Below are 27,250 nucleotides of genomic sequence, written 5' to 3'. Positions count from 1 at the left end.
TCTCCGCCCTGCAATTCTGGCGCTCTTTAGAGCACCGATGACAGTGCAGGTGTTACACCCGGTCCGGTCTCTGTACCTTTGCAGGGTTTCCGTCAGGAATTCCGCTCTGTGCTGGCTCCAAGCTGTCAGGATGCAGCTTCCCCTCCTCCTCCCTCTCCTGCTTCCTGGTGTGCTTCCAGCAGCTTCTCAGGCAGAGTGTTTAGGGCACGCGCGCGCTCGTTCCCAGTCTCCTAAAGAGACAGCGCACATTTTTTAAATATGCTTCTAGCCAATGGCGTGTTATCCTTTGCTATTTCTAGCTCCTCCACCATAGGGAGGGCGCCGGAGCAACAAGTATCCATTGTTGCTTCCGGTTCCTGTCTGCATGTGCTCCTGTTTCTGAAGTGCTTTCGCTTGTACTCCGCTTATACTGTCTGTTTCCACAGATCTTCAGCTACCAGTTACCCGGTGATCCTGGACAACGACTGTTCTATCTACGCAATCCCGTCTCGTCCCGCCAATCTGCCATCATCATCTCTGGACAACGCCAGTACCATTGGAACCAGCTTCTACCCGTACACCTGGTATCACCTGGTTAACTCCATGTCTCCCGCTAACCCTGCTTGTCCAATTGTCCCGATGGGACAGCTGCCACGAGTTCGGGGTCTAACTGGAGGTGGCACCCGTGTCCTCCTGGCTTTCCACTCTGTCCCTGTTCGAGGTTCCACATTAAACCTAAATAAAAACGAATGTGAACTTCAACTCCTGTGCCTCCGTTTCCATTTGTTACAGCAGGGATTGTCAGCCATGCACTTTAATGCCACAGCCATCTTTGTTGTGGTATTGCAGTGATTGGCTGGCCGCACAGCATCATCAGGTCTATAAGAGACCTGGCGCCACCCTGCTCGCTGCGTTCTGCTCTGGACTTGTAGGGAGAGCTGCTGTTGAGATAGGGTCAGAATCGTCCTTTTAATAGTTAGTGTAGGTCTGCAACTGTTCAGTCCTCAACTCCTGAGAAACCAACAGTCCTTTTTAAGGATAATTCGGGGGTCCAGAGATTGCAGCACTAGGTAGGCAGGGGAGTCTATGTGAACATATCCATATAAGTGCAAGGCCTGCAGGCACTGTATGTGAGTACATTGCTCTCACTGCATACATATAAAGGTTCCATTGCTGTCTGCTGCTGCTTATGTAATACTAGATGGTGGCCCGATTCTAATGCATCGGGTATTCTAGAATATGCATGTCCACGTAGTATATAGCACAGCCACGTAGTATATTGCCCAGCCACGTAGAATATTGCACAGCCACGTAGTATATTGCACAGCCACATAGTATATTGCCGCATGTGCTGCGCTGGTTCCTGCTGTTGCGGCCATCATCAATGACAGTGTCCGCTAATTTAGTCCCTGGCTTTTGGTTGCAGTAGGCCCAACAGCGCCCATAGTCCCGGCCGTCACCTTCTGTCCGCAGCTGTCACCGCCGCATGTGCTGCACTGTTTCCTGCTGTCACAGCTGTCATCACTGACCACAGCCGCTAGTTTAGCCCCCAGCTTTTGGCCGTGGTAGGCCCAACAGTAGGGCATGTTAGGTTAGGCTATGGGTTGAACTAGATGGACTTAATAACTATGTTACTATAAGTTTCATAGTTCTGTCTGCTATCCTTGTTGTACTCATTTTAACTTTTTTGTCAAGTTTCACATACAACAGAAAAAAATTATACAGTCTGTTATCTGTTGGTGCGGCCTGGTGTATCTGTGGTGGAAATATCGTAGCTTCGCAGGTATACGTATCAGGATCCTGTGTCCTAGCCTTGTTCTCCTTTTTTAATTTCATAGCATAGTTCTGTCTGTTAGCCTTGTAATACTCGTTTTAAATTTTTTGGCAAATTTGACATACAAGAGAAAAAAAAATTATACAGTCTGTTATCTGTGGCTGCGACCTGGTGTATCTGTGGTGGAAAAATCATAATCTCGCAGGCATACGTAGCATAATTCTTTGTGCTAGCCTTGTTCTGCTCTTTCTTTTTTTCAAAAATTCACCAAAAACAAAAAAATGTTTTTATACAGTCTGTTATGTCAGGCTGAGGCTTGGTGTATCTGTGGTGGAAAAATTGTAGTCTCACAGGCATATGGAGCATTGCTCTGTGTGCTAGCCTTGTTCTACTCTTTTTTTCTCTCCAAATTTCACATAAAACAGAAAAAATAATTACACAGTCTGTTATCTGTGGTTGCAGCCTGTTGTATCTGTGGTGGAAAAATCGTAACTTTGAAGGCATACTGATCAGATATAATTTTGCTCCAAATAAATACATTTGTGTTGAGCTTTTGAAATAGTTCAGTAGTCCATTTAAAATGGGCAAGGCAAGGGGCAAGAGACAGGGAAGTGGATGTGATGCTGATGATGCATGCAGAGGACGAGGTCGTGGCCAAGCTGAAAGTGGGCCACAACAAAGACCCACATCTTCTTGCTCGACCTTCCTGTCCCAGTTTCTAGGGGATCGCAGCACACCACTATTGAAGCCAGAGCAGTGTGAAATGGTTGCGGATAGTGCTTCCAGTCACTTAGCCACCACCACCACCACATTTTCCACATAGTCAAGTCTGAGTAGCCGTGAGTGTGGACCAGATACTCCTCACCCTGATCTTCTTTCCTCCCACCATGCCGAGTGTCCTGAGACAACTGATCCCACACTTGGACACTCCAAAGAGCTGTTCAGTTTTCCCTTTCAAGATTCCACGCTCTCGGCTGGTCAACTTGAAGTGGGGCCAGATGAGGTTGCATGTAGCGATGCCCAAAGCTTTGACCAGCTACGGTCACCCAAAGGCGATGGTGGGAAAGTGTCACAAGAGGTGGATGGTGATGAGACACAATTGCCAGAAAGTCAGGAGGGGGAGCAGGCTGCAGATGTGGAAGATGAGGTGGTGGATGACATAGTGACTGACCCAACCTGGCAGGAGGACATGCAGAGTGAGGACAGCAGCACACATGGGGAAGGAGGCATATCACCCCAAGAGGCAGGAAGAAGCAGTGTGGTGGCCACAGACAGAAGGCGTGCATCCGTTCCCCGTAACACCAACATGAGGGAAGTTGCCATTCCAACTGTTAGATCTTCCCGAGTCTGGTTATTTTTTTATGACTCTGTCGATAACCCCAAACAGGCCATTTGCTGCACCTGCCATGCCCACATCAGCAGGGGTAGCAAAACTACCAGCCTGTCCACCACCAGCATGATCAGGCACATGGCAGCAAAGCACCCGACTTTGTAGGCCAAACCCCAGGCTCCAGGAACACTGTCTGCAGGTGACACCACTGCTTCTTCCACTGTTTTGCGTAGAAGCCAATCCCCAGTCCACCGTGCATGTGAAGATGCCTCTAGCGCAGCTTCACCTGTTGTTGCCCACAGTCAAGCAGCACTAGCATCAAGCCCGTCCACGTCTTTGTCCCAGCACAGTCTTCAGTTGTCTATACCCCAGTCATTGGAACACAAGCAGAAATTCACCAGCCAACGCCCCACAGGCCACAGTACTAAATTCTAACATTTCTCTTCTACTTGCACTCGAAATGTTGTCTTTTAGGCTTGTTGAGACGGAAGCTTTCTGCAACCTGATGGTGACGGCTGTCCCAAGGTACTCGGTCCCCAGTCGCCACTATTTCTCCCGGTGTGCCGTACCTGCATTACACCAACATGTGTCCCACAACATTACCTGTGCCCTCAACATTGCTGTTACTGGGAAAGTCCACCTAACCACGGACACGTGGACAAGTGCTTGTGGGCAGGGACAGTACATCTCACTGATGGCAGACTGGGTTAACATAGTGGAAGCCGGGACCCAGTCGGACCTTGGGATGGAACACATCCTCCCCACGCCGAGGATTGCAGGCCCTACATCAGTCAGGGTTGCCCCCACAGTCCATAGCTCCTGAACCTCCTCCTTAGCTTCCATATCTGTAATCAACACATCAGTCAGAAGCTGGAAGCACTGCAGCACTGCCTCAGCCAAGCGGCAACAGGCTGTGCTGAAGCTAATCTGCATAGGTGACAAACCGTCCAATGCAGAAGAGTTGTGGACAGCGCTAAAGAGCAGTCAGATATTTGGATGACACAGCTGAACCTACAGCCAGGCATGGTCATGTGTGAAATGGCCAGAACCTGGTGGCGGCTCTGAGGCAAGGTGAGCTTACACACGTACCTTGTCTGGCTCATGTGCTTAACCTTGTTGTTCAACGTTTTTTGAAAAGCTACCCGGAGCTGCCAGATCTGCTAGTGAAAGTATGCCATCTGTCTGCCCATTTTAGAAAGTCAGCTACAGCTTCAGCCGCCCTTGCCGTGCTTCGGCAGCGTTTGCAGCTGCCGGCTCACCGACTGGTGTATGATGTCGCCAGGCTTTGGAACTCTAAGCTGCATATGTTGGAAAGGATTTGTGAGCAGAAGAGGGCAGTTGTTGACTACCAACATCAACAAGGCCGTCGATATTTAGTTCAGACTCCACACATAAGACCTCAGGAGTGGACATGGATGTCAGACATATGTACCATCCTACAAAACTTTGAGGACTGCACCAAGATGGTGCCATAATTAGCATCACCATCCCGCTTCTCAGCATTCTGAAAACCTCTCTGCTCACAATTAAAGAGGATGCATTGCAGGCAGAGCACGAGGACATGGACCGAGGAACCATACAGGGGGATTACACTCAGCCCAGCCTCATGTCTTCCCAATGTGTATTGGTAGGCAATGAGGAGGAGGAGAAAGAACAGGAGCTGCCTTCATGAACTATAGACGGTACTACAAGCACAGCTGTCATACCGTCTGTTCAGTGGGGATGGTCTGAGGACAGGGACGAGGAGGATGAGGAGGAGGAGGAAAGCATGGGCCGTTGTCCTGTTGGTGAGGACACGGAAGTCTTGCCTGTTAGCAGTCTGGCACGCATGGCTGACTTTATGTTGCACTGCGTTTCACGTGACCCTCGCATTATACATTTTTTTGGTGACACTCATTACTGGTTGGTGACACTTCTAGACCCATGCTACAAGGAGAACTTTTAATCTCTTCTGCCAGAGACAGAAAGGTGTACTAAAATGTTGCAGTACCAGAGGCCCCTTGTAGCGGAATTACTTAGAAAATTCCCATGTGGTTTTGGCTTACAAATACTGATGTAAAATACTGACCAAATACTGATAGTGTGACGGCAGCCTTAACATGTTCTGTGCTGCTACAGGCAGTCCAATTTTTGCCAAGCCTGTCTATGATGTCCATAAAAGATTTTTTAAAAAGGTACGCCCCCATGGGGAAATGTGTCTCTGCCCATGCACTTCGTGTATGGGCGTTACAAGCCTAGTAGACCAGCTCCTTATCATTGGACCTAGTTTTTAATTGTGCTAGTTGGGCAGGGGAGTCTATGTGCTCATGTCCACATAACTGCAAGGTTTACAGGCATTGTATGTGAGTCTATAGATCTCCCTGTATAGATTAAAAGGCTCCATTACTGTCTGCTGCTGCGTGTTTTAAATATAACTAGCTGCAGTTATCCGTGGCAAATTTATTTTATTTTTTTTAAGATTATATCTGCTCGTTTTCTTATAAAGCAATCCATAACCCCCTTTTTTGACATTTATTTGCTTGGTCACGCTGCAGACTACAGCTAGGTCATTGCAATACAAGAGTATAAAAATATAATTTTTTACCTATTTTGGGGGGGCCCCAGGCATCAGATATGAGTGGGCCTAGCAATCTGTCCTTTTTTGGGGGTACTATCTAATATTTTGTAGTTTCTTATAACATTTTTGGACACCATTTTGCTGCCCCAAAAAACTTTAGCTGGCCCCCAAAAAGTTAGCTTCAGTTGTTATATTTTTCACTGTGTTGTACGCCACACACATCGCATATCATTGCGCTAAATATCTTAAAATTTTAGTACTCCAATTTTATTTTTGCGTGTCATAGCCAACTTTTTGACAAAATTTTGGTGTGCCAAAAAAAGGCCACATTTCGATCAGTTCGTTATCTGTGGCTGACGCCTGGTGTATCAGTGGTGTCAAAATCCGTGCTTTGCTTGCATATGTTGCATTCTTCTGTCTGCTACCTTTGGTTTACTCATTATTCATTGTTTTAAAAAATAAAAAAAATAAAAAATTGTACACTCTGTTATCTCCGTCACACGCTGGTGTATCTGTGGTGTAAAAATCTTCTGTTTGGAGGCATACGTTGCATTGTTCTGTCTGCTAGCCTTGGTGTACTCAGTATTTATTGTTTTACAAAAAAAAATTGAAGAAAATTTATACAGTCTGCTATGTCCGGCTGAGGCCTGGTGTATCTGTGGTGGAAAAATCGTAGCTTCGCAGGCATAAGTTGCATAGTTCTGTCTGCTAACCTTGTTCAACTCATTTTTTTTTTTAAATCAGAAAAAAAACAAAAAAGAATGTATACAGTCTGTTGTGTCACACTGAGGCCTGGTGTATCTGTGGTGGAAAAATCGTAGATTTGCAGGCATAAGTTGCATAGTTCTGTCTGCTAGCCTTGTTCAACTCATTTTTATTTATTTTTTTAAATCAGAAAAAAAAAATGTATACAGTCTAATGTGTCACACTGAGGCCTGGTGTATCTGTGGTTGAAAAATCGTAGATTTGCAGGCATAAGTTGCATAGTTCTGTCTACTAGCCTTGTTCAACTCATTTTTACTTTTTTTTCAAAAAATCTGAAAAAAACAAAACAATATTTATACAGTCTGTTATGTCACGGTGAGGCCTGGTGTATCTGTTGTGGAAAAATCGTAGCTTCGCAGGCATAAGTTGCATAGTTCTGTCTGCTAGCCTTGTTCTACTCTTTTCTTCAAAAATTCACCAAAAACCGCCCAAAAAAGTCCTCGACTTCAACCAACACCGCCCGGTTCATCTTGATGCGCATTTGCTGTGTGATCTTGAACAGGTTCTGCAGAAGAGCGTTTGCCGCATCTTAATTTCTCTGGGTGTAATAGAGCAGCCAATTATTCATATCTCGGGGACTGATCACGACGGGACCCCTCTGCTCTCGCAACCAATCAGCAAACTGTGGATTATATTCAGCAGATTTGTCTTTTTGCATGATTTATTTCCGGAGGTGCAATTCTCCCTTCAAACTGTAGCAGTTCGGTATTGAAATTCAGCCCCCAGTCACGTAGCTCTTTCTCAACGCTCTCATCCTTGTGTATGTAGTTCATGAACTTCCCAACTTGCCGCTCCTTCTGTTCTGGTGGTAAGCGGGTGTGAACAGCCAGGTCTTTCATGACACTTAAGTTGTTTCTCATTCTGTCGGTCAGACCTGTTAGGTTACAGAACTCTGGCACCAGTACGATGACTCTGTCTGTGGCTCCCAGCTTGGGCCTCCGGGTGATGTTCTCGATTAGTGGCTGGATCATGTATTTCACTTCTTCATTGTATGGGTTTTTATAGCAGTCCACAAAGCTGATCTTGCTTCCGTCTGCCTTCTTGAAGGTGGGAGCGGTAGTCATGTTCCAGGCGATCTCGTCTATATGGTAGGCTTTAGTGTTGGACTTGGTGAGGACGATCTGTCCGATCAGTTCCTTGCAGCAGGCGTCCTGAAACCTCTGAGGGCCACACGAGGAGTAGAGGCTGCTCATGATGTCGTGCATAGTCTCATTTCTGAGGACTTTATGGCTTACATCAATGTTCAACATATGATGCTGGACTCGTACTGGAGGATGGAGGTGAAAAACCCCGGGTAGATGGCGAGTTGGTGGGCTCTGACTTCGGTGGCGTCACTCGGGTTGTAATAGTTGCGTCCTATCTGCTTCATATCCATTATCTTCAGGAGTCTTCGGAAAATGATATAGAAATGGAAGCAGGTGGGCGAGATCGGTGGAATCTCGTTGGTCAGGGTGATCCGCACTTTCTCTCCTTTTTGAGTCTGGCTGAACACCTCGGTGACCTTATTCAGTCTTTTTGGTAAAAACAACACGGTTCCATCAAACGCCTGTGCCTTTCCGATGTTTTATTCTTGCTGGTACAGGTGGCCATACTGCAAACGCTTGGACTCAATGGCGGGGTTGACGTCAACATGATACTGGTACAGGGCCCACTGTGGTTGGGACATCAGCTTGATGTGGTTGGTCACAAGAGCAATCTTGGTTCCAGAGGTGCCAGCTTTCGATTTTTGGACATGTTCGATAGTCTGCCGGGTGTTCACCCCGACATCATGGAAGTCACACCTACGGCCACCCTGTTCCCCAATAGACACTTCTGCAAGTCCAGCTGACATCTGCAGAACCTCGGGCAATGCTGCCACTGCCGGCGGGCCTCTCTGGCGCCCTCTTCCAACAAGCAAAGGCTCAGGCGCTGGCTGCTGAGATCTGACTGCTGGCTGGGCTCCTTGGGGCTGCTGTACCTGTCCAGATGGTCTTTATGGGGCGTGCTCCTGCACACAAGGTCAGCCACGGGCCCGGGATCTTGCTCGTCAGCTCATCTTTTACTTCGTACACAAGCCACGCACTAGTGTGTATTGTGCCTAATTTTTCATGTGGCCTTCATCAATATTTCCTCATTCTCCACCACTAGGTCACCATGGTGAGCATGTTGTATGCTGCTACAGCCATTAAATTTTTAGGCAAGGATGTCTGATACCCATAAATAATTTTTTAAAACTGTAACCCCCATGGGGAAATGTTTTTCAGCCCTTGCACTTCGTGTATGGGCATTACAAGTCTAGCAGACACGCTCCTTTAAATTGGGCTTAGTTTTTAGTGAGGCCGTCCTCGACCTCTCATCATTTTCCACCACTAGATCACCAGGATTCCCGTGTTCCGTGCTGCTACAGATATTCAATTTTTTGGCAAGGGTGTCTGTGATCACCATTAAATATTTTAAAAAAATGTTTCACCCATGGGGAAATGTTTGTTAGCCCATACACTTAAAGTGTATGGGCATTACAAGTCTAGGAGACCTGCTCCTTTATATTGGGCCGAGTTTTTAATGAGGCCTTCCTCCACCTCTCATCATTTTCCACCACCAGAACGCCAGTGTTCACGTGTTCCGTGCTGCTACAGACAGTCAATTTTTTGGCAAGGGTCTATGATCCCCATTAAATATTTTTTAAAAATGTACCCCCATGGAGAAATGTTTGTCAGCCCATACACTTAGTGTATGGGCATTACGAGTCTAGGAGACCCGTTCCTTTGTAATAGGACAGTTTTTTTTTTTGAGGCCCTCCTCCATGTTTCTTTCAAGGAGGATTGGGGTGCATGCAAATTTGGGTCAAGGTGGCCCTTGCATTCAATGCATAAGGAAACAGTATGGCAGGACCAACTGAAGAATGTGAAGTGGGTTTTCCTGTGGCCATCCAGTACCTGGGTTCAAAGGCTTATTGGGGTGCATATGACTTGGTAGCAGGGCAGGCTTTGCAGTTAATACATAAGAAAAGAGTATGGCAGGACCAACTGAAGAATGTGAAGTGGGTTTTCCTGTCGCCATCCAGAACCTGGGTTCAAAGGATTATTGGGGTGCATATGACTTGATAGCAGGGCAGGCCTTGTATTCAAGGCAACATTTTTTCAAGAAGCACTCCTGTACCTCTCGTGAAAGGGGTATTGGGGTACGTTGTAATTGTTGGCAGCCCAGCCACTCACTGCATAGGCAATAACAGCATAGGAGACCTACTGTTTAATAATGGCCCTTTAAGAATATTAATGCAGCCTGATGCACCTCTAAAAATAGGCTTTGTGACTTTAAGAGTCCCTCCTTCATAAATAAAACAAGATGGGTCTGCTCAAGTAATGGCCGGAGCTGAAGCCGTCCCTCCCCCCGCGGCGTAAGGGTAGGCCCATCATGACCATGGGATGGAGGGAGGGGTTAAAAGTTAAGAGGTGGGGGTTAAGGGGATTTTGAGCTCAAACTGGCAGTGGGGGGTGTGGCCTGGTCAGTTCCCGCTCTCTGGGCAACAAGTGTGGACGTACAATGGCCACTGTGGATGGGATCCTGGAGAGCCTGAGGGCTGCAGCAGCAGCGCACTCTCCGGGCTGGCTTGAACAGCAGGTGGATGGGATCATCGGCAGCGGTGGGATGGCAGCGGCAGCAGCAGAGGCGGCGGCGGTGTCTCCGGTGAGGCGCGCACGTCGGACCAGGCCTCCAGATCGCCTGTCACCCGATTCAGCTCCCCGGGCCCCCCGTCGGCGCAGGAGCCCCTCTAGGGACCCTCCAGGCCAGGCGCCTTTAAGTAGCGGTGCCTGCAGGCCCCGGCCTGGGAGGAATCCTACTGCTAGGCGGGGTCCATCGGCGGCTGCAAGGCCTTCACCTTGCGCAATGTGGGGGCGAAGCCAGCGCGAGCTGGGCAGCGCCTGAGGCCTAACATGTCGGGGGGCTGCGGCGGTGATGCTCCTGCCGCGCGACCTGCCTCTGCCTCACCTACATCCGGACGGGGGAGCAGTGTGGTTGCAGGTGGCCCTGCAGGTCTGGGAGCGGGGCTGGCCCTTGTCGCTACAGCGGGGTCTACCCCTGCAGCCGGGCGGGTGGACACAGCGGCGGCCTCACCCCGCGTGGATGGGGGTTCAGACATTTGGGCGGCAGCAGCAGCAGATCAGCGGCAGCCATCAGGGACGCAGCAGGCAGCGTTTCCCTCTCCTCGGGCTTCGTCATCGCAGCAGGACGCAGCTCAGACCCCCCTTTGGCAGTCGGCTCCGGATGGGATGGACCTTCACGGACAGCGGCGTCTGGATTCTGGGACTCCGGCTGGGGGATCACAGCTCCCCCGCAGCCTGGTGAGTGTGTGTCCATGTCTTTTATACCTTTACAGCATTTTCATTCTCCTGTGCGTGTGGGGTCGCAGGGGGGTTCGGTGTCGGGTTTTTGGGGTTGGGTGTACTGATGGGTCTGACGTGGGGGGTGTCGGGGCTGTGTTAGCGAACGTGAGGGATTTGTTGGTGCGGTTGGAGAGGGGAATGAGTGATCAACGGCATTTGGCGGCGTGGATGGGGTCGCAGAGGGTCACAGGTGTAAGCGAGGTGTCGTCGGGCCCCTGGGCGCCTGTTTCGGTTTCGGTTCAAACGGAGACATCTACTCATAAATAGTGTTACTGCTAAAAGTGTTTGAAATATTGCTGAAAATCTTTGTCATTGCCAATTGGAAAATGATCCAACTGTCCTTAATAATTAGAGTATACAGTAGATCACATCAACTTTGTACTATTTTGAAGTGGGAGACAGAGCTTTTGAACGCATAGTGAGTGATATCAGAAATCCCCAAAAAGTTTACAAAAAAGGACTTCTATGGTGGACTAAGCATATGGCCACCATCTTCTAAAGTTAAAGGGAACCTGTCATGTCTCTAAAGGCTATTAACAGTGTTCGGCGGCTGTAAACCGGGATGTACTTACAGTCATCGCTCACTGTGTACTGTGCGGTGATTATAGGCGCTCTGGCACACCTTTGTGACTGAAAGCCAACAGCTCCCAGAGGAATAGCGTTCTTTTCTCCAGGTAAAGCAGCCAAACAGCATTGTCACATTATTAACCTGCAGATTCACCCTATATCTGCTGGTTAATAATATTTGGGGACATGGCCGGTTCCGTTTTACTCAACACCTAGTCACCAGGGTCTAGGCGGTAGAAAACAAATATATATATCACCATTTTTAAGCCTCTTCCACCCTGTATTGGCTAAGTCACAGTAGTATCCAAATACAGGTTGTTGATGGTTAATATTGGCATAGCTACTTAGGCAGTGTATATCAGTATTATCAGGGCACAGTGTGGCATTATTATATTGTACTAGATGGAAGCCCGATTCTAACGCATCGAGTATTCTAGAATATGTATGTAGTTTATTTATGAAGATTTTAGAATAATACATTGTCACTTTATGTGATAATAACTCTGGAACGATTCAACAAGTCCCAGTGATTTTGAGAAAGTTTTTTCGTGACACATTATACTTTATGATAATGGTAAATTTAGGTCGATATGTTTTGTGTTTATTTATAAAAAATATCAGAAATTTGAGGAAAATGTTAAAAAAATAGCAATTTTCAAACTTTGAATGATTATCCCTTTAATCCAAATGGCCATACCACAGAAAAACATTAATAAATAACATTTCCCTCATGTCTGCTTTACATCAGCACAATTTAAAAAATGTTATTTTTATTTTGTTAGCATTTTAGGAGGTTTAAAAATGTAGCCCTCCGGGCTGGCTTGAACAGCAGGTGGCTGGGATCATCGGGAGCGGTGGGACGGCAGCGGCAGCAGCGGCGGTGGCGGTGTCTCCGGTGAGGCGCGCACGTCGGACCAGGTCTCCAGATCGCCTGTCGCCCGATTCAGCTCCCCAGGCCCCCCGTCGGCGCAGGAGCCCCTCTAGGGACCCTCCAGGCCGGGCTCCTTTAAGTCGTGGTGCCAGCAGGCCCTGGCCTGGGAGGAATCCTACTGCCAGGCGGGGTCCGTCGGCGGCTGCAAGGCCTTCACCTCACGGCAATGTGGGGGCGGAGCCAGCGCGAGCCGGGCAGCGCCTGAGGCCTAACATGTCGGGGGGCTGCGGCGGTGATGCTCCTGCCGCGCGGCCTGCCTCTGCCTCACCTACATCCGGACGGGGGAGCAGTATGGTTGCGGGTGGCCCTGCAGGTCCGGGAGCAGGGCTGGTCCTTGTCGCTACAGTGGGGTCTACCCCTGCAGCCGGGAGGGTGGACACAGCGGCAGCCTCACCCCGCGTGGATGGGGGTTCGGCCATTTGGGCGGCAGCAGCAGCAGATCAGCGGCAACCATCAGGGACGCAGCAGGCAGCGTTTCCCTCTCCTCGGGCTTCGTCATCGCAGCAGGACACAGCTCAGACCCCCCTTTGGCAGTCGGCTTCGGATGGGATGGACCTTCACGGACAGCGGTGTCTGCATCCTGGGACTCCGGCTGGGGGATCACAGCTCCCCCGCAGCCTGGTGAGTGTGTGTCCATGTCTTTAATACCTTTACAGCGTTTTCCTTCTCCTGTGCATGTGGGATCGCAGGGGGTTCGGTGACGGGTTTTGGGGTTGGGTGTACTGATGGGTCTGACGTGGGGGGTGTCGGGGCTGTGTTAGCGAACGTGAGGGATTTGTTGGTGCGGTTGGAGAGGGGAATGAGTGATCAGCGGCATTTGGCGGCGTGGATGGGGTCGCAGAGGGTCACGGGTGTAAGCGAGGTGTAATTGGGCCCCTGGGCGCCTGTTTCGGTTTCGGTTCAAACGGAGAAAGAGAAGGAGTGTCGTATTCATTTAGATGATAGGGCTCATGGGGAGGTTTATGTATGTTTTGAGGGCTCCTTGGGGGCGCATCTTAAGAAGGAGGTAAAAGAGAAAATCATGAAGGATGAGTATGTGGAAATTTTTTCGCTGCTCCCGTTAGATAAATTTAACTTGGACAAGGGGAAGAAAGAGGACAGCAAGAAAGAGGAGGAGGAGAAACGGAGGTGGCGGTTGATTCCTCAGACTTTCATAAATTGGCTGCAGGCGTTTGCTATTTTGGCGAGTGTGATTGGGGAGAAGGCACCGGAGAATTGTTCGGGCCTGTTTTGCTACATGGACTCTATTGGGGAGGCGCATAGGGTTTATGGCGGCAGGCGTGGTTGAGATACGACAAGCAATTCCGGCAGCGGAAGGCTATACGTCCAACTCTTCGCTGGGATCAGAAGGATATCGGGCTCTGGTTGCGCGTAATGGCGCAGTAGAAGTTTGGTCACTCCTTTCAAGGGGGGGCGGTAATTCCAGTCAGAGTAGTCAGTCCAGTTCGGCGGGGGCGTCGGGCCCCTGGGCGCCTGTTTCGGTTTCGGTTCAAACGGAGAAAGAGAAGGAGTGTCGTATTCATTTAGATGATAGGGCTCATGGGGAGGTTTATGTATGTTATGTGGCCCCTTGGGGGCGCATCTTAAGAAGGAGGTAAAAGAGAAAATCATGAAGAATGAGTATGTGGAAATTTTTTCGCTGCTCCCGTTAGATAAATTTAACTTGGACAAGGGGAAGAAAGAGGACAGCAAGAAAGAGGAGGAGGAGAAACGGAAGTGGCGGTTGATTCCTCAGACTTTCATAAATTGGCTGCAGGCATTTGCTATTTTGGCGAGTGTGATTGGGGAGAAGGTGCCGGAGAATTGTTCGGGCCTGTTTTGCTACATGGACTCTATTGGGGAGGCGCATAGGGTTTATGGCGGGCAGGCGTGGTTGAGATACGACAAGCAATTCCGGCAGCGGAAGGCTATACGTCCAACTCTTCGCTGAGATCAGAAGGATATCGGGCTTTGGTTGGGCGTAATGGCGCAGTATAAGTTTGGTCACTCCTTTCAAGGGGGGGCCGGTAATTCCGGTCAGATTAGTCAGTCCAGTTCAGCGGGGGCGTCAGGACAGCCAAGTCAGGCGGGGGGTCACAAAGTGGGTTTGTGTTGGCAATTCAATGATGGGCAGTGCAAGTTCGGGGTTAATTGCAAATTCAAGCACCTGTGTTCACACTGCAGTGGCTCTTCCCATGGGGCCTCAAAATGCTTCAAAAAAGCTAAGTCCAAGTCAGGGGCCGGGAATTCTCATGGGGGTGACGCCAGTGAGGCTGGAAAGGATGGTCCCTTTTCTAAATAGGTACCCTCGGAAGGAAGCGGCGTTTTTGTTACATCAGGGTTTTCGGGATGGTTTCGTTATTCCGGCCCCTCCGTTTGTGGTTCCTCGGACGCTTAAAAATTTGAGGTCGGCGGTGTTACACGGGAGGTGGTGTCAGAGAAGTTGGGGAAGGAGGTCGCGTTGGGTCAGATGGCTGGCCCCTCCGTTTGAGGATCTTGTGGTTTCCCCATTAGGTGTGGTTCCCAAGAAGGAAGCAGGCAAATTCTGTTTAATACACCACTTGTCTTACCCGCGTGGGTTGTCCGTTAACGACGGTATTGCGCCTGATCTTTGCTCGGTGGTTTACGCGTCATTTGATGAGGCTGTTGCTTGGGTTTGCAAGTTCGGACGTGAGGCCCTGTTGGCCAAAACGGATATTGAGGCGGCGTTCCGGCTGCTACCGGTTCATCCTGATAGTGTTAAGCTTTTAGGTTGTTTTTGGGATGGTTTTTTTTCGTGGATAGGTGTTTATCTATGGGTTGTTCCCTATCATGCACTTTGTTTGAGACGTTCAGTTCTTTTTTGGAGTGGGCGGTTAAGGATGTTTCAGATTGTGATTCGGTTATACACTATTTGGACGATTTCCTGTGTGTAGGCCTGGCTGGGTCAGATCATTGTTATCGCCTCTTGCGGGCTGTCGGATGGGTGTGTGATCGTTTTGAGGTTCCCCTGGCCCCCGGTAAGACGGAAGGGCCTTGTACGTGTTTGAGTTTCTTGGGTATTGTCATCGATACGGTCGGATGGGAGTTCAGGCTTCCCGTGGACAAGATTGAAGGGTTGCGGGAAGATTTGGCTGGGCGCGGCGTGTGAAGAAATTGACTTTGCGAGAATTGCAATTGCTGCTTGGGAAACTTAACTTCGGTTGTCGGGTGATGCCGATGGGGAGAGTGTTTTCCAGGAGGTTGGCGAGTGCTACGGCCGGAGTTCGTGCACCACATCACTTCATTCGTTTGTCAGCTGAGCTGAAAGAAGATTTGGCGGTTTGGAGTTCGTTTTTGGGATCCTACAATTGTCGTTCCTTGTTTATGGAAGAGGCGGTCGACAATGACTCTTTGGATTTGTTTACGGACGCGGCGGGTGGCAGTGGTTTTGGGGCATACTTCAGGGGGCAATGGTGTGCGGCACCCTGGCCTGCGGAGTGGATTTCATCAGGGCTGGTCCGTAACATTGCGTTATTGGAAATTTTTCCTATCCTGGTGGTGGTTCATTTGTGGAAACAGCAATTTCGCAACAGGCGCATTCTCTTTAACTGTGATAACATGGGGGTGGTGTGTGCAGTGAATGGTCTTACGGCTTCATCACCACCTGTGGTTCGGGTTCTCAGGCGATTGGTCCTATCTTGTCTGGAGTTGAATTCTCAGGTCACGGCGACGCATGTGCCTGGGGCGAGGAATTCAATAGCTGACTCTCTTTCTCGTTTCCAGTTCGAGCGTTTCCGGTCCTTGGCTCCGGAGGCAGAGATCATCGGTTTGGATTGACCTGCGGACCTTTGGCTCATGGCATCCGGGACGCTGAAGATCTGATAAGGTCATCATTGGCTCCTAAAACATGGGAGGCTTATCAGATGGTTTGGTCATCTTGGGAAGGGGTTTTGGCATCTTGCCCGGGTGGAGGCAGCGCCGATGATCAGGTGGGGATTTTGTTGTCCTGGTTTAACCGTGGTTTTTCAGAGTGTTGGTCGTGGGCGAAGGTATCACGCTTGCTGGCTGCTTTGGCGTTTGGTTTTAAATTGAGGAGGCAGTGTGATTTTTTGGTGAGGCAGGCGGTAAAAGGTTTCCGTAGACAATATGGTAGGTTGGATTAACGGCGTCCCGTGTCTTTCGTGATGTTGGAGCGATTGGGTGAGGTTTTGGGGGAGTGTTGTGGGTCACTGTTTGAACAACGTCTTTTCAGTTTGGCTTTTTCGTTTGCATTTTTTGGTGCAATGAGAATCGGTGAACTGGTGTCCCCTAATAAGAATACAACTGGGGGAATTTTGGCGCGGGATGTTCTCTTGTCTGAAGGGCGTGTGGAGTTTTGGTTGCGTCACTCGAAGACTGACCAGGTGGGGCGAGGTAGGAAGGTTGAGCTGGGTGCAGTCGCCGGTTCACTGATGTGCCCAGTTAGTTGTTTGAAAGGTTTTTGGGGGCTAGGGCCTCGCAGGGAGGGATCGTTGCTTTGTCATGAAGATGGTTCTTCGTTGTCAAGGTATCAGTTTCATACGATTTTTAAGAGAGCGCTTGATGTGTTGGGGTTGGATGATTCGCGTTTTACTCCTCATTCTTTTCGGATTGGGGCAGCAACGGATTCGGCTGCTGGAGGTTTGGATTCGGAGGCTATCAAGCGTATTGGTAGATGGAAGTCGAATAGATATCACAGTTATGTTAGGTGTTAAGCGGGGGTGAGCGGGTCAGTCTTGAAGAGGTTCGTTTTAATACCTTGTGGTTTTTAGCTGCTGGATTGACCTTTGTGTTTGTATTTTTCAGGTTCCTTACCGTTTTTGGTGTGGATTTTCGGCCATTCCTATGTGCATTGGGGAGCCCAGCGCGCTGACGTACGGTCGGATGGTAGACAACTTGGTTTCGATCGGTCAGTAGCAGTGGTCCGGTGGATTGGTTTTAGGGGTTTGGCCTGGAACAGAGTGTTGAAAGAAATCAATGCTGTGGTAGTTTTGGATAAGTCACCGGATATTTTGGTGCTACATGTGGGAGGTAATGATTTGGGGATGCGCCCATTCAGAGAACTAATTAAGGACATCAAGCAGGACTTGTTGCAGTTGTGGCATCTATATCCGGGGTTATCTGTGGTTTGGTCAGAGATTGTACCGTGAAAACGGTGGAGGAATATGCGGTCCTTGGAAAAAATCAATAAGGCCAGGATCAAAGTTAACAGAGTCGTGTCTGCATTCATGGCCAGGAATGGTGGTGTAGCCGTGTGGCATTTTGAGCTGGAAAAAGGTGACGGGGCGTTCTGGCTGGCAGACGGGGTGCATCTGAATGCTGTTGGGATCGATTTTTGGGTGCTTGGACTGCAGGAAGGTGTGGAGAAGGCCATAGCATTTCGTTGTGGTGGGGTCTCGGGTCTTTGAGGTATTCAAAGTCCCTCATTGCGGTGGCTGGGGGGAGTCCTTGGAGTTGATGGAAATTGGGTTGGGGGGATTCATTGGCTTATGGCTCCCCGGTATTTAGTGTTAAAACTTGTTTTGGATCTGGTGAATTGGGGGGTTCCGGCAGGGGTGGTCGGTTCCCCGGGAATTTTAGCGTGAACAGGGAACCCGCTGGGGATTTTGGTGCTCCTGAGCCAGGTGGTATCGGCTGGGAGTAATTTGGTTTGGTAACGTTCACGCTATGCTGTGTTTTTGATCACCAGATTCATGGGAGCTCCAAGGACCCCTCCTAGTTTAAAGTTATTGGATGTTTATAATTCATTTATGTCTGTTTGTATTTAAATAAAAAGGCTGCTGTGACCGATATTATTCCAAAAGAATATGTAGTCGGAGTCTTTATTTGGGGTAATAGGGCATGGGTCAGGGGGGTGTCATCGAGGATTGAGGGGTGGTTACCTATCCTTACCCCAACTGCTCGACATTACCAGGGTCATGTGTCACACACCACATGGCCAGCTAGGGTTGTTAAATGTTACAAAGACATTTCCCAGTGCATGCATTTGTATTGGTTGAAAGCAATGTTAAAGTTGAAAAATGCATTACAAATTCTGTGTGTGAACATAGCCCAAGTGGTGGAGGAGCATCTTAGTGTGGGGTTAATTATTTTGCCTTATATACAAGTCATTACCCTGGAAAGGATGTACCTTAACATATTTCCCAGCAAATTCCATTTTGGTTTTGTTTTTGTATGTTTTCTGGTGCATGTGTAAAAATGGCGTGAAACTCTGACAACATTGCTTACAGCTGTGACCTAGGAGTCAGAAATGCTTCCAGGGGCTATCCCCATGGTGTTCCTGTGTCATTTGAGCAGTGTTTCCATCATTTTCAGACGTTTTTAGACCTTAAAAGGACCCCAGGAGGGGATCGCGGTAAAAATACTCGGGTTTGCCCTAGACTTACATTGGGCGCGTTGCTCGGCTCGAGTACCCAAGTATTCCAATTTTCTCGACCCGAGCAACGAGCACCCGAGCATTTTAGTGCTCGCTCATCACTACTACTGTACATACAGATGCTCCTCCATAAGGGTTCATTAGGTATTGATGCAGAAGCATAACATATAAGGTATCTGCCTGGCACACCAGCATGACCAAAGAAATGAGGCGAGCTTCCAGAGCTGCTGAGCGCAGATGGAAAAGATCCCACTCCATTGAGCACTTCATCGCATTCAAACAGTCCCTCACTACTTTCAAAACCACGCTCGCCACAGCAAAACAAACCCACTTCTCATCTCTCATATCCTCCCTGTCTCACAACCCCAAACAGTTATTCAACACCTTCAACTCTCTCCTCCGTCCCCCAGCACCTCCTCCCTCCCCACTCATCTCAGCTGAAGACTTTGCCTCATTTTTCAAGCAGAAAATTGAGAACATCAGAGACAGTTTTAGTAAACAACCCCCAGAACCCTTCCTCCCAACTACCCAGCCCTCCACCTCCAAAACCAACTTCTCCACCATTAGAGAAGACGGACTCTCCACTCTACTCTCAAGATCGCATCTCACCACCTGTGCACTTGACCCACTCCCATCCCACTTCATCCCAAACCTCACCACAGTCTTCATCCCAACCCTAACCCATCTCTTCAACCTATCACTAACAACTGGCATTTTCCCCTCAAGCTTTAAACATGCCTCAATCACACCTATCCTCAAAAAGCCCTCTCTTGACCCATCCTCTGTATCTAGCTATCACCCTATATCACTTCTCCCCTTTGCCTCAAAACTACTGGAACAACATGTCCATCTTGAACTGTCCTCCCATCTATCTTCCTGCTTCTTCTTCGACCGCTTTCAATCAGGCTTCCGGTCACACCACTCCACTGAAACTGCCCTAACTAAGGTCACCAATGACCTATTAACCGCCAAGAGCAAGCGACACTACTCTGTCCTCCTCCTCCTGGACCTGTCCTCTGCCTTTGACACAGTGGACCATTCCCTGCTGCTGCAGACCCTCTCATCCCTTGGAATCACAGAATTGGCCATATCCTGGATCTCATCATACCTAACTGACCGTACATTCAGCGTCTCCCACTCACACACCACCTCCTCACCTCGCTCCCTATCTGTCGGAGTCCCGCAAGGTTCAGTTCTAGGACCCCTGCTCTTCTCCATTTACACCTTTGGCCTGGGACAGCTCATAGAATCTCACGGCTTTCAGTATCATCTCTATGCTGACGACACACAGATCTACATCTCTGGACCAGATATCACCTCCATACTAACCAGAATCCCTCAATGTCTGTCTGCTATTTGATCCTTCTTCTCCACTAGATTTCTAAAACTTAACATGGACAAAACAGAATTCATCATCTTTCCCCCATCTCACACGACCTCCCCAACGAACCTATCCATTACAGTAAACGGCTGCCCACTCTCCCCAGTCCCACAAGCCCGCTGTCTTGGGGTAATCCTTGACACTGATCGCTCCTTTAAACCACATATCCAAACCCTTTCCACTTCCTGCCGCCTCCAACTCAAAAATATTTCACGGATCCGCACATTCCTAATCCAAGAATCTGCAAAGACCCTAGTCCATGCTCTCATCATCTCCCGCCTTGACTACTGTAACCTCCTGCTCTGTGGCCTCCCCTCTAACACTCTTGTACCCCTCCAATCTATTCTAAACTCTGCTGCCCGACTAATCCACCTGTCCCCCCGCTATTCCCCGGCCTCTCCCCTCTGTCAAGCCCTGCACTGGCTCCCCATCACCCAGAGACTCCAGTACAAAAGCCTAACCATGACGTACAAAGCCATCCACAACCTGTCTCCTCCATACATCTGTGACCTCGTCTCCCGGTACTTTCCTGCACGCAACCTCCGATCCTCACAAGATCTCCTTCTCTACTCCCCTATTATCTCCTCTTCCCACAATCGCATACAAGATTTCTCTCGTGCATCCCCCCTACTCTGGAATTCTCTACCACAACACATCAGACTCTCGCCTACCATCGAAACCTTCAAAAAGAACCTGAAGACCCACCTCTTCCGACAAGCCTACAACCTGCAGTAACCACCGATTGACCAAACCGCTGCACGGCCAGCTCGACCCTCACCTACTGTATCCTCACCCATCCCTTGTAGATTGTGAGCCCTCGCGGGCAGGGTCCTCTCTCCTCCTGTACCAGTTGTGACTTGTATTGTTCAAGATTATTGTACTGTTTTATTATGTATACCCCTCCTCACATGTAAAGCGCGATGGAATAAATGGCGCTATAATAATAAATAATAATAATAATAATAATAATCTGCCGCCAAGCTTTTGCTGCCCAATGTGAAAGCAAGATAATGTTAGGTCTGAGACCCTGATTCCAGTGCCTTACTGAGCTGCTTGCTGTAGTTTTGACAAAATCACTGTTTTACCTGCTGCAGCTTTGCTAGTCCACTAAATGATGAGATCAGCATAACCATCACTGGCACCTTTGATTGATAGCTTTTTATGTGCACTGTGTATAAGCAGAAAGCTGCCAAGCAATGTTGGTGGGCAGGGAAAACCAGAGCTCTGGAATATGGTGGACTACATAGCTTCAGGTTTACTAGTAGTCTATGTTTGGTCTTGTGCTATTTTCCATCTCATTGCAAATCTGAAATACAATATTGACCTGCTAAATAGAACTTGTGAAGTAAAGTAAAGAAATGTGTTTACTTCTGATTCTACAAAAAGCTGCACTTAAGAGTAAATGACATTGTACATTGTATTCTTATCACTAAGAAATGAAACGTAGAAAAGCCTCAATTCAAACTTTGCACTGTAGTGTAGCTCAGATAGCAAAACACTAGGGTTGAGCGACTTTTCTTTTTATAGGATCGGGTCGGGTTTCATGAAACCCGACTTTTTCAAAGTCGGGTCGAGTGAAATCGGCCGATCCTATAGAAAAGTCGGGGTCGGTGTCGGCCGAAACACGAAACCCAATGCAGTGCATTGGGTTTCTAATGGTTCCCAGGGTCTGAAGGAGAGGAAACTCTCCTTCAGGCCCTGGGATCCATATTTAAGTGTAAAATAAAGAATCAAAATAAAAAATATTGATATACTTACCCTCGGACGCGCCCTGGTTCTCACCGGCAGCCTTCCTTCCTAAGAATGAGCGCCTGAAGGAGCTTAAATGAAGTTGCGGCTTGTGATTGGTCGCGTGAGCGGTCACATGGGCTTCACGCGACCAATCACAAGCCGCGACGTCATCTAAGGTCCTTCAGGCGCTAATTCTTAGGAAGGAAGGCTGCGGGTTAGAACCAGGGCGCATCCGAGGGTGAGTATATACCTATTAGGATACCCTCGGACGCGCCCTCGGACGCTTCCTTCCTAAGAATTAGCGCCTGAAGGACCTTAGATGACGTCGCGGCTTGTGATTGGTCGCGTGACTGCCCATGTGACCTCTCACGCGACCAATCAGAAGCCGCGACGTCATTGAAGGCCCTTCAGGCGCTCATTCTTAGGAAGGAAGGCTGCCGGTGAGAACCAGGGCGCGTCCGAGGGTGAGTATATCAATATTTTTTTATTTTTATTCTTTATTTTACACTTAAATATGAATTCCGATACCGATTCCCGATATCTTAAACATATCGGAACTCGGTATCGGAATTCCGATTCCAGATCAGAAGATCGCCGACCTCATGGCCGACCCCACACAGGGGTCGGGTCGGGTTTCATGAAACCCGTCTTTGCCAAAATTCGGCGACTTCTGAATCTGGCCGACCCGTTTCGCTGAACCCTACAAAACACTGCACCGCAGCCATATACTGTATGTATAAAAATGGTTATAACTATGGTGGTGTACCCTAATAGTGAGTTTAGAGGTAACTCAGCAGATGACCATGGTGTTACTGGAAATCGATCTCTATACAAGACCAATACAGATATTGAAAAAATGTTGAAGAAATCACTTGTAAAATGTAAAAGTTCTTTATTGAGTATCCATAAAAAGAATTCTGGTGGTTTCACAGACACATCTCTGCGTTTTCGGTGTTAGATTACGCCTTTAGATATAGAGGTATAGTGCCATGTCAGAATCTATTTAAAACCATTGTCAGAATACACAAAACACAATTCATTATTATATATAGAAATTTATATCAAAATATTCATTAGTTATCTATACATCGATTAATATAATAACATTGTGTCATTTGGCTGTTTAGTATCCACTTTAAGGGCTCATACTCATTTGTGAGAAAAACGGACGAGTGCAATTCGATAAAAAATCGGTTTGCACTCTGACCAATGTTATTCAATGAGTTACATCTCATCTGTGATTTTTTTCCACAGCTGAAATCAGACTGAGAAAAAAAATCGCAGCATACTGCGATTTGCTGCGTATCTCGGACGAGACTCACCAATGCAAGTCAATGGATGCGAGAAAAAACACACAGCTCTCGCACCATGCGAGTGCTGTCCGTTTTTTACGCACCGGTGTCCTTTGAAAAGCCGGTAATTCATGTGCGGTGTGCAGTAAAATCACACTGACAGGTTAGAGTAGAATAGATAGAATAGAAATATACACATAGTATACAATATATGTATTTATATTGAACTGAAAGATAGGAGAAAAGCCGGTAATTCATCTGCCGGCTTCTGTAAAATCACTGCAGGAGCCGACAGGATAGAAGAGATGGATTACATACAGTAAATACATATAGAATAGGTAAATATTTAGATGTCAGTGACAAATATAAATTGTACAGTGTGTGTTCAAATTACTGGACATGTATTTAATTAGTAAACGATTATTTATTGGAAATAAATGGCGTGGGCTCCCTTGCAATTTTCAAAACCAGCAGAGGGAAAGCCAACGACTGGGGAAGATGTTTATAGCCTGGGAAGGGGGGTAATCACCATGGAGCTTCCCAGGCTATTAATATCAGCTCACAGCTATATACTTAGCCTTTACTGGCTAATAAAACGGGGGACCTGGCTAAAAACATCAGCACTCAGCCGCCCCAGAAAAGGCGCCCCACTCTAAGATGAGCCAAATCTGGCACTTAGCCTTGCTCTTCCCACTTGCCCTTTAGTGGTGGCAAGTGGGGTAATAGTTGTGGGGTTGATGTCACCTTTGTATTGTAAGATGACATCAAGCCCATAGCTTAGTAATGGAGAGGTGTCAATAAGACTACTAATCCTATAGTTAGTACATGTTAAATAAAGGCACATCCAGAATAAAGTCTTTTATTGAAATACAACACAACAGTTTTCCATTTTATTATTACTCCTAATCCTTGAGACGCTCTCGATCTCCTATAATAAAAGTAAAGTAACAAACCAACAATTTACCATACCTGTCAGTTGTTGTGTCCCATGCCGTAATCCACATCCGGGGTATATACAGTTTTCAACCAGGATGGCGCCAAGATGCGACCTCCCCGGCTGAAAACTACTGATGAATGAGGAGATGCTACGAGCAGAGTTGCAGTGACTAGCGGTGCCGTCACTGATGCTGCGCTGCCTCACAACCGTCCTGAACTGGGATGACCTCTGGACCATGGGGAAATGCACCGGCATATGACTGAAATATGGTAAGGAACATCCTTTCCAGTGTAATGACTTGTATATAAGGCAAAATAAATAACCAAAACAAAAATGCTCCTCCACACCTTTGACTATGTTCACATGTAGCGTTTTTGATGAGTTTTTGAACTGTAACATTGCTTTCAACCAAGACAAATGCATTCACTCGGAAATGCTTTGTTGTTCCCATTATTAAACAGTGAGTCTCCTATACTGTTATTGCGTATGCAGTGAGTGTCAGGGCTGCCCAAAATTTGGATGCACCCCAATACCCCTTTGAAGAAGGGCCTCCTGAAAACAATGTTCCCATTATTAGGAAGTGGGTCTCCCATAGTATTTGCTATGCAGTGAATGCAAGGGCTGCCAAAAATCTGGAGGCACTACAATGCCCTTTGGAAGAGACGTGGAGGAGGGCCTCATAAGAAAAAATGTTCCCATTTGGAAGGAGCGGGTCTCCTATACTTGTAATGCCCATGCACTAAGTGTATGGGCTGACAAACATTTCCCCCTGGGGGTATACATGAACATACTGTATAACAATTTTTTTTTACGGGCATCATAAACACCCTTTTTTTTTTACAGGCATCATAAACACCCTTTAAAAAATTATGCGAGTGTTGCATCACAGACAACGGTCACCCTGGTGATATGGTGGTGGAGGTTGAGGATGAGTCACTTGTGGGGGATTTCTACTGTTTAGGCACATCAGGGGCTCTGCAAATGTAACATGATGCCCGCAGACCATTCCATCAAAGTCTGCATTTCAAAACGTCACTACTTCCCTTCCGAGCTCTGCCGTGCGCCCAAACAGTGGTTCCCCCCACATATGTGGAACCAACGTACTCAGGACAAACTGGAAAACAACTTTTGGGGTCCAATTTCTCCTGTTATCCTTGTGAAAATAAAAAATTGCGGGCTAAAAAATAATTTTTGAGGAAAAAAATGATTTTTTTATTTTCATGGCTCTGCATTTAAACTTCTGTGAAGCACTTGGGGGTTCAAAGTGCTCACCACACATCTAGAATAGTTCCTTGGGAGGTCTAGTTTCCAAAATGGTGTCAGTTGTGGGGTAGTTCCAATGTTTAGGCACACAGGAACTCTCCAAACGCAAAATGGTGTCCGCTAACGATTGAGGCTAATTTTCCAATCAAAAAGTCAAATGGCTCTCCTTCCCTTCTGAGCCTTGTCGTGCGCCCAAACAGTGGTTTACCCCCATATGTGAGGTATCGGTGTACTCAGGAGGAATTGCCCAACAAATCTTATGATCCATTTTATGATGTTGCCCATGTGAAAATGAAAAATTGTGGCTAATAAAAATATTTTATGAAAAAAAGTACTTTTTCATTTTTACAGATCAATTTGTGAAGCACCTGGGTATTCAAAGTGTTCACTAATGCATCTAGATAAGTTCCTTGGGGGGTCCAGTTTCCAAAATGGGGTCACTTGTAGAGGAAGCTCCAATGTTTAGGCACACAGGGGCTCTCCAAATGCGACATGGTGTCCGCTAACAATTGGAGCTAATTTTCCTTTCAAAAAGTGAAATTGCGCTCCTTCCCACCCGAGCCCTGCCATGCTCCCAAACAGTGGTTTACCCTCCACATATGAGGTTTCAGCATACTCAGGACAAATTGGACAACAACCTTTGGGGTCCACTTTCTCCTTTTACCCTTGGGAAAAAAAATTGTTGCTAAAAGATCATGTTTGTGACTAAAAAGTTAAATGTTCATTTTTTCCTTCCATGTTGCTTCTGCTGCTGTGAAAAACCTGAAGGGTTAATAAACTTCTAGAATGTGGTTTTGAGCACTTTAAGGGGTGCAGTTTTTAGAATGGTGTCACTTTTGGGTATTTTCAGCCATATAGACCCCTCAAACTGACTTCAAATGTGAGGTGGTCCTTAAAAAAAATGGTTTTGTAAATTTAGTTGTAAAAATGAGAAATCGCTGGTCAACTTTTAACCCTTATAACTTCCTACCTCAAAAAAATGTTGTCTCCAAAATTATGCTGATGTAAAGTAGCATGTGGGAAATGTTATTTATTAACTATTTCTTGTCACATAACTCTCTGGTTTAACAGAATAAAAATTCTAAATTTGAAAATTGCGAAATTTTCGCCAAACTTCAAATTTTTTCTCAAATAAACTAAAAAATTATCGACCTAAATTTACCACTAACATGAAGCCCAATATGTCACGAAAAAACAGTTTTAGAATTGCTAGGATCTGTTGAATCGTTCCTGAGTTATTACCTCATAAAGGAACACTGGTCAGAAGTGCACAAAATGGCCAGGACATTAAGGTCAAAATACATGTAGAGGAGCTGCGGAGACACCATCACGTGTTTCTCATCGCAGGCAGTGAATAGCCAGGCCTTTCCCCGGGAAGGAACAACCAAGGGAAGGGCAGCATCCAATAAAGGAAAACATCCAATAAAGGAAAACCACCTATGCCAAGCATGGTATCCATCCACAGACAGCTGTTTCGGGGTTTTTGCCCCTCATCATTGTGGAGTAGGAAACTGGCTATCAGAAGCAGTGCCTAGTAGAAAGTCTATCAAGGCACGGATGATTGACCTCGTGGAGACCAAAACATCCAACACCGCGGAGACACCATCACGTGTTTCTCAACGCACTGATCCAGAACACTGCCCCCAAATATGCAAATGCATGTAGAGGAGCTGCGGAGACACCATCACGTGTTTCTCAACGCAGGCAGTGAATAGCCAGGCCTTTCCCCGGGAAGGAACAACCAAGGGAAGGGCAGCATCCAATAAAGGAAAACATCCAATAAAGGAAAACCACCTATGCCAATCATGGTATCCATCCACAGACAGCTATGGATTTGCATATTTGGGGGCAGTGTTCTGGATCACTGCGTTGAGAAACACGTGATGGTGTCTCTGTGGTGTTGGATGTTTTGGTCTCCACAAGGTCAATCATCCGTGCCTTTATAGACTTTCTACTAGGCACTGCTCCTGATAGCCAGTTTCCTACTCCACACTGATGAGGGGCAAAAACCCCGAAACAGCTGTCTGGAGTGAGGTTTTCTGGAG

The 27,250-nt window shown here is 47.5% G+C and overlaps 1 pseudogene; it reads right to left on the bottom strand.

The window, feature by feature from the left end:
* Positions 1-6,811: 6,811 nt before the first annotated feature.
* On the bottom strand, positions 6,812-10,743 carry LOC138647202 (piwi-like protein 1 pseudogene; annotated as a pseudogene).
* Between the last annotated feature and the right edge of the window lie 16,507 nt (positions 10,744-27,250).

Source organism: Ranitomeya imitator, chromosome 1 (assembly GCF_032444005.1).
Source record: "Ranitomeya imitator isolate aRanImi1 chromosome 1, aRanImi1.pri, whole genome shotgun sequence".
Classification (NCBI taxonomy): Eukaryota; Metazoa; Chordata; class Amphibia; order Anura; family Dendrobatidae; genus Ranitomeya; species Ranitomeya imitator.
This window is presented reverse-complemented; position numbering and strand designations above follow the sequence as displayed.